Consider the following 12,994-nt stretch of genomic DNA (forward strand, 5'->3'; position numbering starts at 1 on the left):
GTGGTGTCATTCCGAGATATCGTCTGTGAATTATCTTTATGAGTTACTGAATAAAACTATGAAAGCCAGATTCAGATTTTCTTCATATTCTTTGAAATATTGAGATTTTTCTGTGTGACCGGACTTTTTGTCACCCTGTATATATATCCGAAGCGGGTCAACATGCGCCATCAGATGATAATCAAAACGCTTGCAGTGTAACCAATATCACTCCAATTTTTGTTATCGTATATCTAACAACGTTTTCTAGTTTTGTTAGGTTTTATATCCAGATAACGTTGAAACTATGCGAAAACAATTTCATTACTTAAACCAAAAAAACAACTCAATTAAAAAGGTTGAATTTTATTTTTTATCATTAATTTCTAATCAAGAAATACTGCCACTAATAAAAACGATTGTCGATCTAGTTGCACTGCAATAAGGTATATACAAAGAAGTGGCAGATAAATTGTATAAGTGCTAGTATCGTCGTCTTTTACGTGTACATACACGACCCGAAAAAAAAAACCGAAGCGATCAGAGCTGGCGAGTAAAAAGTTGTGACATCACAAAATTTGTTTAACTACGTCAGTCAGTGCGGATTTTTGGAAAACTGATTTTGAATGCTCTGATTTTTTTTTAAAAAACATAATGCCATCGTGTACAGTAAAATTTTACGGTGTCTCAGCTTATTCGGCCAAAAAGGTAGGCATAAGCTTTCAAACTTCTCCTGAAAACTCTGATGTGCTAAAATGCTGGCGTTTGTTCTATCGAGTAGCAGATCCAATAAAGTTTCGTGTTTGTTTGCAACATTTTCGTGCGGAGCACTTCGAGCATAGGTTCCAAGCTGATTCCAGGCTCATTTTAACATAGGAATGTAATGTATCCATTCAAAATTGGTAATTTTCCAGTAACAGTCATATCTGTTTTAGCCGTTTCATCAATACACACCATCTCCAAGGAATCCATCGGCACGGGCGGTTCGAGCCAGAAAGAAGGCAATATCTAGGTAACAGAGCTGGTAAGGCAACACTAGATACAAGCAGCAGCCGAAGAATCTACTTCTCCGGCCAATCTGGTTCGAAGTGCAGATGGGAAAGTTTTCCGATGGGGGTCGATGGCAACTTGTTAGCTGAAACGTGTTAACCTATGAAAGAACACTCTACGTACGTGAATAAATTAAATAAAACGTTCAATAAAACATGTAGCACTTAAACTAGCTGTTATTTTTTCTAGATTTGTTAATTCCTAAAACTTTGAAACAATTTATCATCTTTTTTTCCCTGATTTCTTCAAATCTCACAGACACATAACGTGGAAGAGTTGTTGAAATTCGACATATGGGAGAGGCCAAAAAGAGCCAAAGGACGACATGAAATTAAATTTAAAGGGATTTGATAATGGTAATTTATGACAAAGAGGAGAAGAGCGTTAGATTTTGGTTGACTTGAAAAATGGACGACATTTTGTATAAGATCGATTTAAAAATAATCTCACTGCATCATCTATGCCTCCGTATGAGTTATAAATATTAAATGAAAGATTTTGTGGAAAAGTTTACTATGTTTAAACCCCCTCTGTCCAAAATAATATATCAAATATGATACATTTCATACGATTTGAAATCAAATCCATACATTTTCCTATGTCTTACTATGCTCGATTGGTTGTTGTGACGCCGCAATCTCAGCATGCGAAAAATGTTGCGCTCTAACACTGGCAACGAGGCTCATCTGTCACTCCTTTGTATATACCTTATTGGTTGCACTGCGCATAACAACCATTTGCGCATGCACTGTTAAGCAGTTGTCATGGCAACAGATTTGCGCATTGTCGTAGGTTAGTACTCGAGATGTATTTTGCCACTTTTATTCTATCAAGTTGGCTTGCTTTCATGCAATTATGAAATACTTCATATAGTATCGGTACATGTTTCATAGCAGCCTTCAATTTTTGCGCTTTTCTGGTGATAGAGATGACATGAAATAGGTAACGCCAACTATTCTATAACAACGCGTGTTACTTGGGTCATCTATCTGTTATAAAATACTTAGCAGCTAACGCAGTTCCGAAAAAGGTAGGAAAAAAAAACGCGAATCATTCCGCACGCCATGCAAGTGGCAATCTCCAATGACGAGAAATTAAATAAAATTGCCGAATGTGCTTGGAGGGAAGAAAATCAAATCGTTTTCGTTTCGGATGAAAGCAAATACTCAGAGTGCAAATGTTGCGTATTGCATAATGCCGATGTGCGACTGCATAAAACTTTTGTTTGTGCTAGCTGTAACTGGTGGTAGACATGAGTGTGAAGTTTGAAATTTTTTGTGACGACTTTTTTAAACGTTACATCCTATTCAAGTAAGTGCTGTGAATTTTCGAAAATGGATTCAGTATTGTTCGAAGAACTGTTTGAAATCGGATTAGTTGCGTATATACCGCTGGTTTTGTATAGTACCATCGAATTGTGGTGAACATCACACTACTGCGCATTTGCAGCGGCTTGAAATCAGTTTAGCAGTTTAATAAAAACTATTCATTATGCTCTTCTAAGTATATGTAATAGCCTTGAAAAGGGCCGACCATTGTGATTGCTAAATCATTCAGTTTTTTTCTTCACCTATAATTCATTCGGTTATCAGTGCAATAAATGCGTCATGGTCAAATCACGTACGATACACTCCGCCTTTGCTTCACGTTCTCTCATTTTATTACATGTGCATAGTTTTTATTTCGTATTTAGGAATACTAATGTACTAATAATCGAGCCTCCGGATAATCGAGTCCGACCTGTATTGGAATGTTGATTCTATAAGGGCATTCTGCAAAAAACTCCATGGGAGTTCATTTTAATAGGTAGATAGAAGTATAATGTTTTCGGCAAAGATGTTTTAATAAAATGTGCCACAACTTTACCGAACAAATCGGATTTTATATAAAAAATAAAGATGACATCAACTGTTCTGGGTCACAGTAATTTCACTGCGGTATATTGCTGGGCTTCGTTATTTTCAGTGTCCCAAAATTAAAAAAAAACTGCTCACATTATCCTGAATTTAAAATATTTTGGTTTAACTCAAATTATAGCTTAATTTATTAATAGGTATTTAGTGTACCGATCAGATCTACACTATTTTATCAATAATCATTTACATCCCATTCGCTTTAAATAATACAAGAAGCAAACCATGGGAACAAATTCATGCTTATCGCAAACAGTCTATCTTATAAGTAATTATTTAAATGAGGCACTTTAATGCTATCGAACTGGGCTTACCAGAAATACAGCGAGCCAAACGCCCTCAAGTTTCAAACTTACTCGGTACACATTTACGCTAATGGTGGAAAAGCAGAGAGAAATATATCAGAATCAGATACAGCTTTCACGAGCGGGAGAAAAATGCAATAAATGTTCAATCTTATAGTTCTGCCAAACGGAAATTTATGCTAATGTTACATCTACGGCTTCCTCGTACCACCCCTTAGAGGGGTTTTCACCCATATGATTAGGAAGCGACGGTTCGTTACCGTCTTGTACACAGACAAGCACATACACACACTTATACATACTTCACACACGCCCTGCGCTCGTTTGTCATAATTGGCGCAATAAAATTGTCACAATTTATTTTGAGTTATTGACTTCTATCTTTGTCCCAACTTGGGAGAAAACGAACTGAATACGATTGCATGAAAAGATGTAAGGAGATATCTTACGTACTACTTACATACATATCATTATTTGGTGGAACGAAGCCCCAAAAATGTCATATACTTTATCTAGTTAGACTAATTTAAATTCGAAGCACATATCATTATTCTCGCCAATTTGGCAGTCTGTCAGATTGCCTTTATCTTTTTTTTTAATAATACATATTATTACTGTTTCAAAAGCTCTCCTTTTTTATTTGTTCTTTTTCTTTTCGGATTAATTTTTTTGATGATGAACAATCACTCCATATCTCTCGTTAATTGAAATACTATACGGTAGTACTACTGTAATACTGATCGATTGATGCTTTGATGCATAATCAACTGGCGCCGAGCAGTGCGTGGGGTGCACAACATTGGGGTAACGCGTCCACTTCAAAGTACGAAACAGGAAAATGTCCGACGAACAATCGGATTATCGCGTCAGAACAATCGGGCCAGAATGGAAATTGTTTTGAGCCGGATTGTACAATACTTCGCCAACTGTTGGCTGCATCGATCCAACCGTAGTCGGCAATCCGCAAATGAAATTTTTTTTTCGTCTGTTCATTCGGACAAAAATATTGGTTACGATGGTGCTCGAAACAGCTATCAGCATTTTATCATTTGATAAATCAGAATTTCGCTCGCGTTTCGAGGGGGTAAGGTTTTGTTTTGCAGGCGCGAATTTTATCTGTCCACACTCGTATCAGACAGTAAGAACTCCCCAGCCAGACCACGATAGCAGTTGATGGGTTCATTGGTGCAGATTACGTAAAATGCTGCCTACGAGATCAGATATAAGCTTAATTACAATAGCTTTTTGAAAGTCCACTGGTGAAAGCTAAGTTTTTCTCCCTTTCAACGATTAACTGCAGTCGTAATTAATATCAGTAGTTCGTCAAAATGTGTTACGAGCACGATAAGTCTCGTCTGGTGTCATAATTTCATGCTTTATAGCCTTAGGCTCCAATGAATGCCTCGTCCTGGCAATATTGGTTTTTATTATCCTTCCAGCCCTGCAGCAGGAGCGGATCGTCATGCGAACACTAAAATAAAAGCATTAACGCATTAATTGCGTATCGTTGCGCAAATCTGTCAGTACATTGTGAATTTGCTGGCGGCATTGTGATAATATATGTATTTGTTTTTATATTTGCTCGCTTGTTTGTTTGCTTCCGTTTCGGTGAAAGTAATTTCATTCTTTACGCCTTTCGGATCCATTCGCAATCCGCAAAGCAAGCATACGGTTTTTATCTGATTGTGTATACCGGCAGTAGAAACTGTTCGAATTTTATTTGCACACGAACAGCAATTTGTTTATTAGCACTGAAGCTTTGCACCGATATGTGCTGCACTAGCTGCGTAGCTGATTGAGTAATTTTATTTCAAGCATATCACCGGCTATGCTATATCAAATTAGTTTACGTGGAGTATGGTAGCGATTCTGTATTTGTGTATGACTACGTATGTTTGTTCGTGTATACGTGATGATTTATGCACATCAAACGTAGTCGTTATGTCTTTGGTTTAGGACATTAACAATAACGTGAATTTCATTCCGTCATTCTTCAGTTTCGCTCTGTGAAAAAGTAGCAATTATACCTAATTAATACATATGAAGGAAAACCTGATTCATTGGGTGAAATATGGCCAGCTACTTTATCGAGCATTTCTCATGTAAACGGCACACAAAATTGAATGAACCTATTTTCGCTTAACTAATTTCGTCTTCTGTAATTTGCGTAATTTCATAGTCGAAGCTACCCATCGGAGTTCGTTTGCGTTAATAGTGCTGACTTTAAACGGTTATACGTACATGAACGTCGTACTCTAACAGTTCTTGAAAGGCACTTCCGGTGATGGTCAGCGCACAGCACATACACCAGTTCCGGTCAAATCCACAGCTCGCCCCAGTTGAGCTGCTGCGACTTTTCTCCGGTCGACAATAGAAGTGCAACTTTGTCGCACATAACACACAAACAAAGGAATCGTTACAGTCGCTTCAAGTGGAAACAACCAGAACGAGAACCAGAGAGCTCATTAAAACTTTGCGACTGCCGGATCATTTTTGTTACTGTTTGAATTATACACAATAACTTTTCCCACAATTTCGCAGGATTCACTGTGCGCGCTCGACCGGTCCCGACCTGTCTCCGGCCGGGTTTCGCAACTTCTTGGACATCACAGTTTTATGGAAAGGCCTAGATGTTAAGGCAAAAACGACACTGCTGTTAGGGCATCTTCAGCGGTGGTCTATTTTTGAAACAGCTTTATACTAGATTTACACCAGCGAAACCTGAATAGAACTAGCTAATATAGACCAACCTTTCGTTCTCCGCACCGGTGTTGTATATCTTATTGTTTTAAGCCGCTGACATCTGTCACACTGTCAACAATTCAATACCCCATACTATCAGTTAATGAGACTTGTTATAATAAAAAACACTCAATATTTACCAAACGGGAATTCGATAATTTTAACGCACATTAAACGATTACTTTGGCAAGATACTTCATACCCACAAGACTTTATGGATTTTACGGTTTGACCCGATCGTCAATGACATTTCTCAGGATGGATTGGTATGATCTAAAATTTCTGCTACAAGTAGGGTTTCGGAGGATAGCGAAAAATATTTGATCGCGTAGATGTTCATCTTCCGTTTTCGTCTCATCAATCTTTCAAAATCTTGCAGTTCTTCAAACTTGGTTTGGGTTTTGAGGATATTGGGTGACATTGCGCAGCTCGATTCAAACGATTTTCGCTATTTTCGAGTAGGTGAGTATGTCACCTACTCGCCAGTTATGCTTCAAGCTTAAAAGGAGCAGTCATTGTCATTTGTCCTGCGGCTCATCTAACCCGCAAAGTCGAAAAATACGAAAAACGAAACATAACGCGCCCCCAGCGATCATTCAGTTTTGTTCGAGTTGCTCGAAACGAAATGCGCAATGTCACCCCAGCATTTTGAACGTTTTTCAGTGTTCAGTTCAGTGTCTTCGAGGAACATTTTTCTGGCCTCTTAAGTTCTCCTCCAGTCCCAATACAATTAAGGCGACAGTTATGGCACATACTTAGACATACGTAACACTGGCGATATTTTTTGGTACTCTTTGCCCCACATCACCCGGTACCAACACCAGTATGAACTGCTCGACGAAAATTAACGGAATGAATTTTCTTCATAGCGGCTCTACTCGAGCCCTCAACAAAATCCCTTACGAAACTGTCAAAAAGTTGTTTACAAAATCAATGCTGCCTTATTCGAGTGGGAACGAGACAAATGCAGGGCTGCGCAGGTACACAACCTCCATAAACTACTCAAACAGAGGTTTTTTTTTACAGAGGTTGGTACTTTCGAGTAGTTCATTTTGAACCAACTTTTTTGGAAGATTTCTTCCTGAGTGTTACGTATGTCTTATGTATGTGGTTATGGTCTTTCAGAATTTCTCCTTTTTCTGGTCGATTTCCTTGTTGCCAAAAACGACAAACCTGTTCATATTCTCCTTCAGAAAAGCCACAAAAATGAATTGTGAGTTGTCATGAAAAATCTTTGTTTTGTTTATTCCCCAACACTCGCAAAACGCTTATATGGAAATAGCCAAAAATGAAGTATTGAATTGAAATATGACATTTTACCCACCTATTGGCAGCGTACAAAGGGTTTTAGAACGATCTATTTCTTGTTCCAAAAAGTGACAAAAATAGACCAAAACGTATACCAGTTTCAATTTTTTTATATTTAGATCTGGTATAAAACAGAAGGTACACCACCGGTGCAGCATGAAATTGAGTTTGTTCCAAAAAAATAGAACAAAACAACGATTTGGACCACCGCTGAAGATGCCCTTATGTTTAAACGAAGCTCTGCTATGAGATATATAGGACACTCAGACTAAATTGTTTTGAATATTTTTGTCCACTGGTTTTGAAAATTACACGTTATTCAAAATATTAAAACGTCTCAAGATAAACGATTGGTTCGACTTGGCAACAGCATTTCGAACTCATAACAGTATTGTGTTATTCTCCATTCACATCCGCAAGATGCAACATGCAACAACATGTCACACTGCACAATGGTCCAGAAACCAAATTTAGGAGGAAATTTGGGTCTAGAGCTCTATAGCAACATTTGAGAGAAAAACTTTCTTCTACAAAGTTGTTACATATGATAAAGCGCTTATTGAAAAATTATCAAAAATCAGGGTGACCAACATTTTCAATGTAAAAATTTATCTAACTTTTTTATCTTCGTAGATAGAAGAAAAATTTGTTCAACAATGTTATAGCTCCATTAATTCTAAGTAAATATGTAAAAAAAGTTTTTCTCTATCTTTGAAAACAACCGATTTTTATTTAAAAAACACATTTTACGCTCTAACTTTTTTAATTTAAGATTCATCTCAAAACTGTCTTTAAACGACTTTTAGAGCTTTTTAAAAGAAACAATTTGCAATGCTGACATCGTAAATATCTCAATTTTACTCAAAGTTAAAAATATATTTGAGCCGTTGAGAGCAAAAGTGGTACATGTGCCATTTTTACACTTTTTGGGGTTTTTGCATAAATTGATGCAGAACGCAATAACGTACTAGAATATCCTAGAAAAACCGAGATCTGATAACCTAAACCAAAGTTATAGCCAGAACAATTTTTGGTAATTAACATAATCACCATTTCGTTGAAAGCAAAAGTGGTACATGTCCAGTCTGTGCATATTAGATGAATTGTAAGTCGAAGATCTTAGGATATAGAACAATCATGTCTTCAGCAAAGTTGGTCAAGTGATTGAGTACTTTCAGATGAAGATCTATCTGTTTTGGAATTTTCTCACTACGTGGCGCTAGTGTACCCATGACTATTTTGGAACAGAAAGAGTTTTATCTATTTACCACTTTTTTTCTAAACCACTGCCCACTTTTTTTCTGAACCACTCCCAGACGTGAATGAATAATCTAATGATAGAATATTACTCAAATTTACCATCAGATAGCCCTCCGAAAGATCCGGAGTTACCGTAAACGAGATCAATTTTGAAAAACAGGTCCTAGTCCCATCTGGATACGGTGTATATTTTTCCAAGGCTGTGTCATATTTTCAGTTCACTCATTTGTCACTCCTATAACTACATACACTGTCTGCTTTAATGAGCAGGTCCTAGTATTTTCCGTGTTTTTTTTCTCGAAACTAACACATGCAAAAATATACCATAATATCAAAGAAAAGCCGAGATCTGATAACTTATACCAGAGTTATAGCCAAAATAATTTTCAGTTTTCCTTTTCTACGGTATTTCTGGATCCGGAGGGCAACCGGTAGTCTACCGAACGTTGAACCTGGGTCCTTCGTGTAGTTATTATCGACCAAATAGCAATTCTAAAGATACCAGGGTATTTTCCTTTGAATTGGCTCCAGTCGATCCAGATTATTTAAAATGTCTTCTGTTACATATACACTAGCGCCACAAAGTGACAGAATTCCTCAACAAACGGATCATCATTCTATAGTACTCAAACACTCGAACAACTCTGCTGAAGACATGAATGTTTTTTTTTTTTTAGATTAGCGAGCAATAATGCATCCTTCATGCTTAGACTGGACATGTACCACTTTTGCTCTCAACGTTTTCTGATTGTCATTATTTTTCCCATAGAACAAAAGTGGTACATGTTTTTCCATTGAAGTTTGTGTAAGTTTCTCAACCAGAACTCGTTATGATTTCCTGTACCGTCTTTTGAAACCTTCCAAGCAATGATTTAGTGTAGTTATGTTTGGAATAATTGTTGAAAATAATTTACTATTTGAGTGTTTTCGTTTATCGCGTCTCCTGATAAATTTCCTTAATGGCACATGTACCACTTCTGCTCTCAACGGCCCATTTGTAAGTCATTGTTTTCAGGGCAAACATAAAAAATATCTCTTGGTCTAATTTTGAAGGGCATACTTGACTCTATAAATGGAGGAATTTTTAAAAATATGTTATTTTTTAAAATTTGAGTAAATTCAATTTAAAAACAAGACGAAAATTTCAATAATTTTATACATTATGCATATAAATGCACCCAGATTTATTTTTTGGTATTTTTTGTTATAACTAGACTAATTACCTTCAATTTGACCCAAACAAATCGAAAATCGATCAACTGGTTCAAAAGTTATGAATTTAAAAAAAAGTACATCGAATTTAGCCGTTTTTTATGGTCACCCTATTTCGAAGCTAGTTCCCTTAACAACCCAACGAAACAATACGGGTTTGATTATTTTCAACATAGATGCATCCCTGCGATTTTGAGCACAATTGAAGCACTTTTCGTGACCAGCTTCGAAATAGGGTGACCATGGAAAAACAACTGTGTTCAAAGTATTAAATTTAAAAAAAATTCATAACTTCTGAACCAGTGGATCGATTCTTAATCTTTTTGGATCAAATTAAAGGTAATTATTCCTAGTTATGAGAAAAAATACCAAAAAATAAATCTGGGTGTTTTTATATGCATAATGTATGAAATTATTGAAATTTTTGTCTTGATTTTAAATTGACTTTACTCAAATTTAAAAAATAACATATTTTAAAAAGTTCCTCCATTTATAGAGTCAAGTATGACCTTCAAAATGAGACCAAGAGATATTTTTTAGGTTTGCCCCAAAAAGATTGACACACAAATGAAAAACGCATATTTGTTGATGAAAAATATTAATAACTTTGAGTAAAATTAAGATATTTATGATGTCAGCATTGCAAATTGTTTCTCTTGAAAAGCTCTAAAAGTCGTTCAAAGACAGTTTGGAAATAAGAAAGTTAGAGCGTAAAATGTGTTTTTTAAATATAAATCGGTTGTTTTCAAAGATAGAGAAATCTTTTTTTTAGAGTTACTTAACATTAATGGAGCTATAACATTGTTGAACAAATTTTTCTTCTTTCTACAAAGATAACAAAGTTAGATACTTGATTGAATCGAAAATGTTGGTCACCCTATTTTTTGATAATTTTTCAATGAGCGCTTTATCATACGTAACAACTTTGTCGAAGAAAGTTTTTCTCTAAAATGTTGCTATAGAGCTCTAGACCCAAATTTCCCCCTAAATTTGGTATCTGGACCATTGTGCATTGTGCACTGTGGCGTGGCTAAGAGTGGTGCATTTTGATTACAATGTACGACAGAAGCAAAAATATGTTGCCCTAAAGCTTGAAAAAGTTGTCCTAAAAAGATTAAAGATTAAAGATTAAGACATAACCATTCCTGCTATTTTTGGGTGCCCCTAGTGTATGTAGAAAAGCGTCAAAGTGCGGCAGAGTAATCGCTCGCCGTGTTCGTCGCTTCTACGTTGGCTTATGGGATAACTCATTTAAGTCTCTAAAAAGTTAGGAGCACTAGCTATAATATTTCATTTTTATCTAGTTCCAGCTCTAAGGCAAAACTTGTCTTTACCATTCATTGTTGTCTTCCTTCCAAGCTGTATCCTCACAAAAGTGAGAGAATGATTAAACTTGAAAAAAAGGCGAGGCCACTTATGACATGGGAATAAAATAAACATCGCGGAGTAAGGTGACTTTTTCTTTAAATAAAAAATGTGTTAAAAATTTGTTGCATATTTGCTGTAATGTGATACTTTTTACAACCTGATAACACTGTGCACAATACTTAACCTGTCAATCAAAACATTGGTAATTAAAAAGCCATTCAGTGGTAGCAGAATTACAAGCATGGGAAAATGATATCAACACATCTTGTACTGCTACAGTATGCGAACACAAAGCGAGCTCGTTATGGGATTTAAGCTTCTTTTCCAATTGATTTTCAGGTTCACTAGTTTGCAATTGAAAACATAAACCAAATATCATGCTACAGGTTAGGCGAAAATATCGTCTATTGATTGAGATAATAGTTTTCAGGATTTGTTCAGCGAAAGTAACAATGCGTGCATTAAAATACGGCTCCTCGGCGATACGTACGATTTTACTCTATAGCATCCTGTTTTCAGTTTTGAAATCTAGCTGCTGATTGGTCGAATGCTGCGAAACTGAACCAAAAGTTAAATATTGATTATCAGCTCAGCTTTTTAATGAATTATTATTGAAAAGAGATGCAAATAATTCTACTACTAGTTTGGAGCATCGTACACCTTTTCATCAAGACATTGACGTTAAAAATCTGTTCAGTGTTAGTAACAGTGGTCCCCATGGTTCTGTGGTTAGCGATGTCGGTTGGCTTGTTCTCCCACACGGTTGTGATATCGGGTACGATTCCCGATCAGGTCGAGCATCTTTTCGAGCTGGAAATTCTCTCGACTCAGCACTGGAGCACGGTGTATCGTTATACCTACTTTTCCTACAACATCCTACAACAACTAATCTCTCAACTAATCTAGTTGATTGAGACCGCATTAGCCCCCCAGGTTGCGTGCGTTATTGTATTGTATTGTTAGTAACATAATACGCATTCAAAGGGGACACATTTTCGTAACACACTTTCCACAGCATGCCACCTTATTAAAGTTAGCCTTAGTCCAACGACAAAAAAGTGCCATATACCGTAAAAGCGGCTAAGTTTGATAGCTTTTTAAACTTGAATATAAGACTCTTCAATGGACTTTCTCCAGGCTTCAAAATTTTCAATCTTTGTCGATAATTCCAAGAGGTGCTATCCACGTTATTTTTTTATGTAGATTTTAGGAGATTTTGATGATTTTATCTGATTATTTATTTCTCACAAGTGTGGTAGCCCATGACAAAATTTTGGACATTACTTAGAAAAGTGCAAATTTAATGCACATACTCGCCTTTTTATGAATGAATGTTAGTAAAAATTTTGTGACCAGCATGTCAGTGTTTAGTAAAATATATTGAAATATTACTCTCTGGGTCAGTTAGACAAAAAAAAATGAAGATGGGATTGTTTGAGTGCCTTAGAAATTAGTTCAAATCACGAACGAAAAACGTTTCTGGAACACTGTATGACTGTATGACACTAACAGCACCAAATTAAAGCCGTATATAAACAGTCATTCCTAAACCAAGAACTAATAGTGAAACAGTTATTGCAAAAATAATGAGATAAATTTATTGGGCTGTTATTTATCATGCACTATTAATGTTACCAATAGCATTATCGAAGTTTGCCGCGTTTACGGTACATATTTTTACCAGTAATCTGGTAAAAACATTTGTTTTTGTTTGTTTTTCAAGTTTGCATTGAATAGCTAACATTGAAAAGGTGAAAGTGGATTCTCCATCGGCGCTCCCTCCATTTGTTTGTTAAATTTCTTTCATTAAACTTCAAATGACAGCGTCAGCGGCATAGCAAGAACTTCTTTCTGGGG

At 36.2% G+C, this 12,994-nt stretch overlaps 1 long non-coding RNA gene across 1 annotated transcript; it reads left to right on the forward strand.

Moving 5' to 3' along the window:
* The first annotated feature begins 550 nt into the window (after positions 1-550).
* LOC129726609 (uncharacterized) lies at positions 551-1,123 on the forward strand. Its single transcript, XR_008728370.1, has 3 exons — positions 551-687; positions 761-859; positions 915-1,123. It is a non-coding gene; the product is annotated as an uncharacterized LOC129726609 (long non-coding RNA).
* The last annotated feature ends 11,871 nt before the right edge of the window (positions 1,124-12,994 follow it).

The sequence above is a fragment of the Wyeomyia smithii genome, chromosome 3 (assembly GCF_029784165.1).
Source record: "Wyeomyia smithii strain HCP4-BCI-WySm-NY-G18 chromosome 3, ASM2978416v1, whole genome shotgun sequence".
Taxonomy (NCBI): Eukaryota; Metazoa; Arthropoda; class Insecta; order Diptera; family Culicidae; genus Wyeomyia; species Wyeomyia smithii.